The sequence below is a fragment of the Fukomys damarensis genome, unplaced genomic scaffold (assembly GCF_012274545.1).
Source record: "Fukomys damarensis isolate Sample0158 unplaced genomic scaffold, DMR_v1.0_HiC HiC_scaffold_25, whole genome shotgun sequence".
NCBI classification, from domain to species: Eukaryota; Metazoa; Chordata; class Mammalia; order Rodentia; family Bathyergidae; genus Fukomys; species Fukomys damarensis.
Window position 1 is genome coordinate 9,878,737 of NW_022900937.1, and position 10,707 is coordinate 9,889,443.

A 10,707-nucleotide genomic window follows, 5' to 3' on the forward strand; every position below is an offset into this window, starting at 1 on the left:
TTTCTGGAAACTGATTTGGATAAATAGGGTCATTGGTTCAATAATGATCTGATCTGTCACACTCCCCCGCCTCACAAATTTCCCAAGAAAATAAGTGTTTAAGTCATTCTAGTGACTTTAAAGCCTTGGTTTATGTTCTATTTCATTTTATAAACAACTCTTTAGTCTTTTGTCCATAACAGTATACTGAAACAAAAGGCTGGTAATCTCAGACTTCTACTCTCAAATGAACATAGCCTTAAGTGGATTAATTATGAATAAGAACTTAGTATGTTCAAACTCTTCCATCTGTGATCCTTAAAATGTTAACTATATCAAGGAAGTACCAAAACATTAATTTTAGCTAGGTATAGTGATACATATCTGTAATCCTAGCCACTCTCAGCTTCTTGGGAGGCTGAAGCAAGAGGATGGGCTAGCTTGAACAACCTACTGATAACCTGTTTCAAAATTTAAAAATAAAAAAAATAAAAAATAAAAAGTGGGCTGGGGATACAGCTTAGTGGCAGAATAAAAATTATTTTTAAAATTCACTATCGTAAAGTCATTCAAAATCTTTTGAGAAAAAAAGTTTTAAACTGTTTTATATTACCTATCATCCACCACCTATTGATTTCATTACGGAAATTAATTCTAAAAGAATTAGAAAAGCAGATAATGAATAATAACATGTACTTTTGTATATGTCTTAGTCACTTTCTTCTGCTAAGACACAATCTCCAACATCCACAACTTAAAGAAGCAGAGGTTTATTATGGCTCACAGTCTACAGAAGTTTCAGTCCACAGTCCACTGGATCTAAAGAAGGACGCATCACAGAAAGGAGAGCAGAAGAGAACTGCTCAAAGTGTCCAGAAAGCAGAGAACCTATGAGCAAATGAAACTTGGGGGGCATCCACATATAAACCATAATATCTCATCCTGCTCCCCAAAGACTCATTCATGCATATCTATTTATGCAAACTGCATTTAGTTCACCTCTAAGAGTTGCCAAAGTCCTCACTGTTCCAGTACTGCTGAAAAGTCCAAAGCCCAAGTCTCCTCAGAAACTCAAGCTCTTAGCTGAAAGCCCCTGTAAAAATTAAAGAAGATTAAATGCTTCCAGCCTACAATAGCAAAGAGTAAACATTCTCATTCCAAAAGGGAAAAATACAAGAACAGAAAGTAATGGGACCAAAGCATGCCCAAAATCCAGCAGGACAAACATTAAATAAAATCCATAGTTCCAAGTCTATGGGGATGTCAACGCCAAAGGGCTTGTGTGGCTCCACCCCTACTGCACTGCTGGTGGTCACAGCCCTAATGGATTTTCTCTTGGGCTAGCTTTGCTCACTCCTTGGAGCTGTAGCCTTAGATGGGGATCTGGAAAGGAGTCTTCCGGTGCAAAGACGCTCCAGCTCTCTAGGTCTATGTCCTCACTCCAGCAAGACAAAGATTCCCCAAGTGGAGAATGAAGAAGTCAAGTCATCCAGTGCAGGAGGAGGAAGTCAGAAATGAAAGTAGTGAGAGGTTTATTTATCAGATGACAAAAGTGGAGACAAAGCTACCAAACAGCCAGCTGTAATACAGGGAAAGCTCCAACAAACTTCTCCATATGGTGTCTTTGCTCTGCCCATAGGGGTAAGCTGGTCTAGGGTTACAGAGTCTTCACTTATTGGTGTACTCTAGGCCAATTTTAGCCTTTGCTGCTGGGATGAGCTATTGCTAGGGAAAGCTAAGGGTCATGGGGTCTAAAGACCTATGGTAAATGTATGCAAGCAAGTCTCTACAAATAACTGTTCTACACCTCCAAAGATTTCACAAAGGGCAATTTCCAGTAAGTAGGTGTTCATTTCTATAACCATCTGTCACATTAGCCATGCCATGTCAGCCGCTTCATGCCCTATGACCCTTGCTGTCTCCCCTCTAGCTCTCCTCAGACATTCCATGTTCCTGGCAACTCCAACTTTCTGGGGTCCCCACTGCACTTTTGGCTTCACTCCCACAGCTTCACACACTGCCTTCTCAGAGGCACACTGCCTGGCCTCCCAGGCCATCTCCTGAAATCCTAGTGGAAGCCTTTCTGACCTCACAACTCTTGCATTGTGCATGCCTGTAAAACCAAATGACGTGGAGCATATCCAGCCCCCTTGAATTGTTTCTATACTGGCCTCTGAGTGCCTGGATAGCTGAGCACTATAAACTGAGACAAGGTCTTACTATATAGTTCAGATTGGCCCTGAACTTGCTTTGGAGCCCAGACTGGCCTCAAAGTCAGGTAATCCTCCTGGCTTTGACTGCTAGGATTACAGGCATGCACTATTCATGCCTCACTTTAGCTTCTTTTTTAATACCAATCTTTTAGTAACCAAGTTCTCCTCTATTCCATCTTTGCAGGCCCCAACTTTACCAGAGCTTCCTTTCTGGCCAAACTCAAAACTTCTTGGGCTGTTTGCCCTTGATTCTCTATGGAGAGATGGCTAAAAGCCCCCAACAGTTCTCAAGCCATACCCTAAATGTTAGGCTGCCTTAAATTTTTTTCCATCAGATTAAAGAATCTGCCAGGATTTCTGTGTGTGTGGCAGGGTCTTGGTGTGTAATTCAGCCTGACCTTGAACTAACTATGCAGCCCAGGCTAGTAGCTTCCAACTCATGGCAATCCTCCTGCCTCAGCCTCCCGAGTGCTGGGATTATAAACATGCACCACCACACCCAGCTTAGTCTGTCACCCTTAATCTCAATCTCCTGCAAAGTCTCAGGAAATAAGCAAAACGTAGACAAATTTCTACCAGAGTACAACATACATAATGATGAGTACAACTGCTAATGGAGCCCTTGTTCCTAATCGAAACTTCCTGACTCTGGTCTTTTCCATCCACTTTCTGGTCTTCTGGGCTCTGATCACAATCTCCCATCAAGCTCGGCTCATAGCTTCTCCAGCTGGCAAATCCAAACTTTTTTAAACTCTCCTCAAAAACCAAAGGATTCTGGGCAACATGGTCAATTACACTCACAGCAATGACCCCATCTCACTGGTACCAAAATCTATCTTAAGTTATTTTCCTTATTACACTGACACAATAATGGAAACCAACAAATTGAATGAGGAAAGATTTTGGCTCAAAGTTGGTAGAGGTTTCAGTCCATAGTTGGCTGGTTTCAAGGCAAGGCAGCATGGCAGAGGGGCATGACAGTGGAGAACTGCTCAAAAGTATGGTGATCAGGAGGAAGGAGCGTAAAGCAAGCACAGCCTGGAAGGAAGATATGCCTCTGGCCTGTCTCCTTTAACCAGGCTCCACCTCTCAATATCACATGTAGCTATAAACTCATCAGTAGACTAATCCACTGATAATTATCACATTCTATGATCCAATCACCTCCCCAAATCCCCACCTATAAGCACTAAGGCTTTGGTGGTACATCTAGATATAAGCCATAATACTGTTATAACCAATCACACAAATAAAAACTTTAAATCGTAAGCAAAAAAACCCATACAATGATTGAAAAAGAGACCTGTGACTAATATTTGACTTAAAATCTTGTATTTTAGCTGGGTGTGGTGGCACATGGCTGTATTCTCACCATTCAGGAGGCTGCCATGAGTTTGGGGTCAGCCTGAACTACATAAGGAGACCCTGTCTAAAAAAAAAGAAAAAGAAAAAAGGCTTATATTTTATATGTGCACTGAAATATTATACTATATGATGTAAATATATACAATTATGTGTCAATCAAAAATTTTAGAAATGTTTTAGGAGAGATGAAAATGTTAACTACCTTATTTGATCATTCATTATGCACTGTGTAATTGTATCAAATGATCATACTGTACTCCATAAATACATAAAATTAAAAATAAAAAGTAAACATTTTGTTTAAAAATAAAAGAAAGTATCAATTTTAAATTCAAAAGAAAAACTCCTAAGTATTTAACTATGACTTTTTTACATTGCTAGGGATTGAACCCAGGGCCCTGAACAGGATAGGTATATGCTCTACCACTGAGCTACAACCCCAAACCATAACTATGAAATTTTATCCAGAAATTATCATTAAAATTTTTATTTAGAAAAACCTGTAATTCTAGCTATTTAGAAAGCTGAGAAGGGAAAATGGCAAATTCAAGGTCTGCCTGGGGAACTTGGGGCGGCCATGTCTCAAAGTTTTTAAAAATAGGACTGCAGATATAGCTAGCTCAGTGGTAGACCTACTAGAATGTGCAAGGCCCTGGGCTCAATCCCCAGTACTAAAAAAAGAAAAAAAAATTTACTGAGGCTGAAAGAGTAGCTCAGTGATGCCTAGCATACATACTGGGTTCAATCCTTAGCACCTCCTCCTCCCAACACTATTTTATTTACAAATATTAAGCAGATGAAATTTCAAATTAATACTTTCTCCCACTATTTTAACTTAGGTCTTAAAGAATGGCTGCCACAAAGAAGGGTAGTACAAAGGCCCATTCTGTCATTTACAAGGCAGCAACAAGATCACACTCATCCAAGGGATGGGCTTCAAGAAGTGTGCTTCTTGTGCACTTACAGAGAGAGAGAGTTGTCATGAAGGTACTAGGTACTCCTGTGGTGGTACATATTGATACTTATCAAGCTCAACAAAGCTGTCTGTACCAAAGGTATAAGGAATATCCATATCATATATGTGCTAACAGCTGACCAGAAAATGAAAGGAGAATAAAGATTCACCTTGGTAACCTGTTACCACATTCAAAAATCTCTAGACAGTGACTGTGGATGAGAACTTTTAAAGTTATAAAACTGCCAAAAATTTTTTCTCCTTTTGTGCCTTAATTACTTTTTTGTATTCGATAACTAAGTATCTTTTTTGAGAATTGGTCTACTTGTTATTGTTTTTACTTTTTTTGGTACTGGGGATTGAATTTGGGACCTTGCATTTGCTAGGCAGGCCACCGAACACTGAGCTAAATCCCGGGCCCCATTGTTATTGTTTTTAAAGAAAGCCAGACATTCTTGAAATGGGCACATTTCAACTTCACAAACTGTTTTTACAAACATCTAATCACCAATAGCTAGAACATTCAGACAATCCTGGATGATCATAAAATCCTAAGATTTAGACATAAATCTCCCAGACTGGGGATTTAGCTCATTGGTGCCACCACCTGCCTCACAAGCCCCTGCCTCACAAGCAGAAGAGCCCACATTTAATCCCCAGTACCAAAAACAAAAAATAAACAAATAAATAAACAGAAATCTCTTAATTTCTATAAATCTCTCCCAATTTCTTTAAATTTTCACTTTAAAAATACTACCTCCTAAGATCTTCAAAAGGGCAAATAAGGATATATAATTTTATTTCTCAATCAACAAAAAAATTAAATGTCATTTTTAAAAGCATATGTTTGGAAATCTTAACAATGAATGTGCTAAAAGAAGAGGAAAGGTTGAGACTGGGTGTTGAAATACAACACAAGGGCCAGAGATTTAGTACAGTGTTTCCACTGCCTGCCTCGCAAGTCAAAGACCCGCGTTTGATCCCAAGTGTGGGAGGGGATATAATACACAAGATGGCCATGGAGGCACACAACTACTGGGAGAAGCTCTCTTGAGCCAAAAGTTCAAAGAGTCTAAGCAACAAACCAAGATAGATAGATAGATTATATATATATATATATATATAGCAAAACAGAAATACTATCATGCACAGTACATATTTGATAAAAAATAAATGTTACTGGCCTACATATTTACAATACTTTTTGTCTTTATGTATACTGTTCTTTTCCTACTTACAAAAAAAAGTCTACTGTAGAACTGTGTTAGTTATTTTCCTCTCACTGCTGAGACAAAATACTGGGCACCAAAAGTTAAAGTGGGAAGGGTTTATTTAGCTTACAGTTTGTACAGGTTGCAGTCCATAATCTACTGGCTCCACCAAGGCAGGGATGACAAATGGCATCACAGAGAAACAACATAGCATGCAGAAGATAGCATAGGTAAAAGGGGCTTTAACAGTGTCTTTCTGCTCCTTTTATCTTATTCAGACTTCTGGGATTAGGGTAGTGCCAAAACAATCACTCACATGTACTGGTTTAGTAATCACACACCCCTAATCCTAGCATCAAACATTCCATATTTAGCTGCCTTGGAAAAAGACTGTATGAGCCTTTGGGGGGGTCATCTAGACACAAACCACAACATTCCACCCTGTACCCCCAAAGACTCACATCCCTATATGCAAAAGGCATGTAGTCTAAGAGTTGCCAAAGTCCTAACAGTTTCAGCATTGCTGAAAAGTCCAATCCCAAGTCTCCCCTGAGATGTCAGTCAAACTCAGCTGTGAGCCCCTGTACAAATGAAAAGAAACTTAAGCACTTATGACATTCAATGGCATAAGACACACTTTTCCATTACAAAAGGTACAAACGGGGGTACAAAGAATAGGATCTAAGCAATACAAAAATCCAGCAGGGCAAACACTAAGTCCTGTAGTTTCATGAGCAGTATCCAAGGCAATCTGTGGCAAGTTGTGAACATAAAAGGGCTTGAGTGGCTCCAACTCATCACAGCAGACAATTGTATCCCCCATACCTTCTCTCTTGGGCCAGCTCTACACCCTCATTGCAGCTTTCCTCAGATGATCCATGCTAGCCTTCCCTCTCTTGGCTGGTGGGGGTCGAGTGCCTGGATTACTGATTATTCTAAATCCAAAAATGTATAAATCCAATTCCAAGGAACAAATCCTCTAGGCTATTGCTGTTCTGGAACATGGTCATCTGGAACTTTCTTCTCAAAGCAGACTTTCACTTTGGCAATTTTGAGGCTGCAAAGGGTGGAGTCCTGCTGCTTTTTTTCTGATGCCCTCAGGCCATCTCTTTTATTCTGTTCCTTCTCAGCAATGAAGATCTCCTCTGCTCTATCTTGGTGTCCACAGCTATACTTGAGCTTCCTTTCTGGGCAAACTCAAAACATTTTGAATCATTCTGTTGGGCTCTTTGCTCTTGATTCTCAACATAAATCTGGCTAAAAGCTTCCAACATTAGCCATGCCACCACTTAAATATTTGATTGCCCTGAAATTTCTTCTACAAGATTAATTTGTCCACTGCCCCTAACCTCAGTCTCAAAGTCTCTGAACATGTACAATATGCAGACAAACTTTCTGCCAAGCCATAACACGTATCATCTAGAGTCCAACAGCCAATGCAGTCCTTCTTCCGAGAAGAAACCTTCTGAGTCTCGTCCTTACTGGCTTTCTAGTCTTCCAAGTTCTAACCAGAATCTCCCATACAGAATAGCCTAAAATGTTTCAGCTCTACATTTTCAACTGGCATCTCCAATCATTCCTAACTCTTCCCCATCCCAAAAACTAGATCCAAAGGCTCTTAAGCTACATGACCAGAAAATGTCACAGCAATGATCCCATTTCTCTGGTACCAAATTTCTATGTTTAGTTACTTTTCTCTCATTGCTGAGACAAAATATTGAGCACCAAAGGTTAAAGGGGAAAGGGTTTATTTAGCTTACAGCTTGTAGAGGTTTCCGTCCATAATCTGCTGGCTCCAACGAGGAGAAACAACATAGCACACAGAAAGTAGCAAAGGCAACAAGAGACCTTAACAGTGTCTTTCTACTCCTTTTATTTTATTCAGACTTCTGGGATTAGGGTGGTGCCAAACCAAACACTCACATGTAGTGGATTAGTAATCACGTGCCCTTAATCCTAACATCACACATTCCAGATTTAGCTATCTTCAAGAAAGACTGCAGGAGGCATTGCGGGGGTACATCTAGACACAAGCCACAACAGGAGCAGTACATGATGTTGATGGTGCTGTGCAGCCAGGAGCTCATATATCTCCATATTTTCCAACTCTTGACTGCATCAAGAAGCCACATCAGTGACTGATCCCTTAAGAACTCCAATAATATCAAAGTCTATTTCACATTGATTCAGCTCAAACATCTCAAATATTCATCATCTCATCACATTTAATCAACTTTTTTGAATTTTAACACTTTCATTAACCCAAACATTTTAAGAAGAAAGACTTCTTCAGAGACTTCTTAAATCTAAAAATCATTAGTCATTAAAATAGAAGCAGGAGCAGGGATTTAGCTCAATGATTGCACCACCTGCCTCACAAATGCAAGGTCCCAATTTTGATCCCCAGTACCAAAAAAGAAGGAAATTCTCCTCTTTACAATACATTTTACAATGGTGAGTTTTGTGTGAATCTTAAGTGATTTAACGAAAATTAGCTTTACAATTGCCATTTCTTTTTCAATAATGAAACTGTCACCCCTCTGATCATGAGTCCCCAGAGTTTCCTTCCATGTCCCCCTCTTTTATTCATATCTAATCAACTCTCTGATCCTACCATTTTCCTTCAAGTTACTTCCACAACCACCCTAGCCTTTCTGTTCACTCAGCCTCTGTGCAGGACTTTAGAACCTTACACTAATCCTAATCTCAACTATACTTAAAAAATAAAAAAAATAAAAGAATAATTTAGTTGCCTAGAAAGACAATACAATAGTGAGATAAATCTAATCCATTCTTTTTCACCTTTTTCTCCAGTTTTTTTTTTTTTTTTTGAGACAAAGGTGTAAAGAAAAATCCATAGACAAGTGTAGACCAGCAAACTGGCAAAGTCACTGACTACCTCAGCCTCCTGAAATTTTCTTACTGTTGACATAATATACTGTGTCAATTTTCAAAAAGGTACAGATTAAAAATACCATCTTTGTAGTCTGTGTAAGGGAGGAAAATCTTTTCCTCTACCCACCTCGGTCCAGTACTTAGGAGCCTATCAATTAAACTACAAGACAGGTTAACAAAAGAAAAGTCAACACAATCATTATTAATATCTACATACTCAAGAGGTCACAGAAAACTGAAGTCCAAAGGAACAGTTAGACTTAGGGACTTATGTATCATTTCAGCAGAGAAAAGAGAGGTCAGACCCTAAGCAGCAGGAAATCATGAGGAAGACAGTAGGAAATACGTTGGAGAACTAATGGAAGACAGGGTTATTTCAGTAAGGTATGTTTACAAAAACTCATCTCTCTGTCAACTCTCCATTTCAGGAGGAAAAACTTGCTCTCCTCTTCCTGATTCACCAGAGAAACACCTCACAATGCAAAATTTGTACCTTGTTTTTATGGCAGATGAAGAGGTCAAAAATTTCTTTTGCAGCCGGGCATGGTGGCTCACTCCTGTAATCCCACCACTCGGGAGGCTGAGGCAGGAGGATCGCTATGAGTTCGAGACCAGCCTGGACTACATAGTGAATTCCAGGTCAGTCTCAACTACATAGTGAGACCCTGTCTCAAAAAAAACAAAACAAAACAAAAATGTCTTTTGCATCTGTTGATGCTCAATTGCCTTAAACTCAAAACAATTTTTACACAAATATGGCTTTGTTTGCAGTGACATACTCTGATCCCCTTCATCTAATTTTAGTTTTTGGTATATACCCCACTAACACAAAAAATACAAACAATCCTTTCAATCTAGATGGTAAACAGCCATAACTGTTTTTCCAGGTATACTGAAGGTTAATAGAATCCTTAAAAGAAAATTGCTTTATAAAATAAACTAAAATTCTAAACATAGTTTTTATATGTTAGTGGGTAACTCAAGTTATTATTTAAATATTATTTTTTAAAATTTAATGGAAAAAAATCTTAATCCCTCTCAAAAAAAAGCTTTTCAATATATTTCAAATTAGTGAACATTTTTTATTTCTAATCATTCAAAAGCTACTTATAGCATCACCGATATTAATTTCTAATTTCCTGCCACCTAAAATTATTTATTTATTTACAAAAATTGTTATTCAAATTTGTATAGAAAAAATTTATGGAGAAAAATTCTTGCTACAATTCTAAATTTGCTCTTGAATTTAAAAAAACACATGTGACAGTACAAAATTATTTACTCCTTTTCTTTGCCTTTCTCCTCCCCTACACAATGCTGAGTAGGAAAATACTGGATTGAAGAAGGAAAACTGGAATACTAGGCCCAACTGGAAGGGGCTGAAGCAAAGGTGCTGAGATGGTCATTCAACACCAAAAACTATGTCAGAATTTTATTGCTACAGTGGCCCTGGGCAAACTTCAAAGGAAAGCAGCTTTCTGACTGTCTCCTCTCTTCACACTTCTCCAGACTCGGATGCCAAGACTTAGCAATTCCAGACTTCCTAAATCTAGACAGATTAGTTCTATTCTCCAAAATTGATTCCTTCCTTCTCTCAAATACTGCCCATTCCTGGAGGACTGTTCCCAACTATTTGTTTATCAAATTACTGATACTGATACCAAAGTATCACCCTAGAGATTATTTGCCAATTGCAAAAAGAAATGCTTTAATGGAAAGCCTGTCTCCATCTTATCAAAAATGTATCTTCTCATGTTATGTATATGAACACTAAACCTACACCTAAATCTATGTAAGACTCTCTTCCACCTAACTTCAAGTTTACAGAAAATACAAGGGATAGCAGGAAGAATTTAAACATGAGAAGGAACTATCACTAAAATACTGTATAGAATGTGGGTTCTTCTACAAGATTAATGACCTAATCTCTTTAAAGAGTCATTTAAAAAAAAAAAAGGAAGGAAAAGAAAAAAGATTTTAAAAGAGACCAAGACAAACAAATGTAATAAATAGCTCATGGTTCTAAAGTGAGTAAAAATGACTTTTTGTGGACTACAGTGAAAATGTGAATATATAAACTCTGTATATA

At 38.4% G+C, this 10,707-nt stretch overlaps 1 protein-coding gene across 3 annotated transcripts in view; it reads right to left on the bottom strand.

Annotated features, from left to right (window-relative positions):
* Nucleotides 1–10,707, bottom strand: part of Znf280d (zinc finger protein 280D) — a 98,264-nt gene that overhangs the window by 86,545 nt on the left and 1,012 nt on the right. The window lies entirely within an intron of this gene.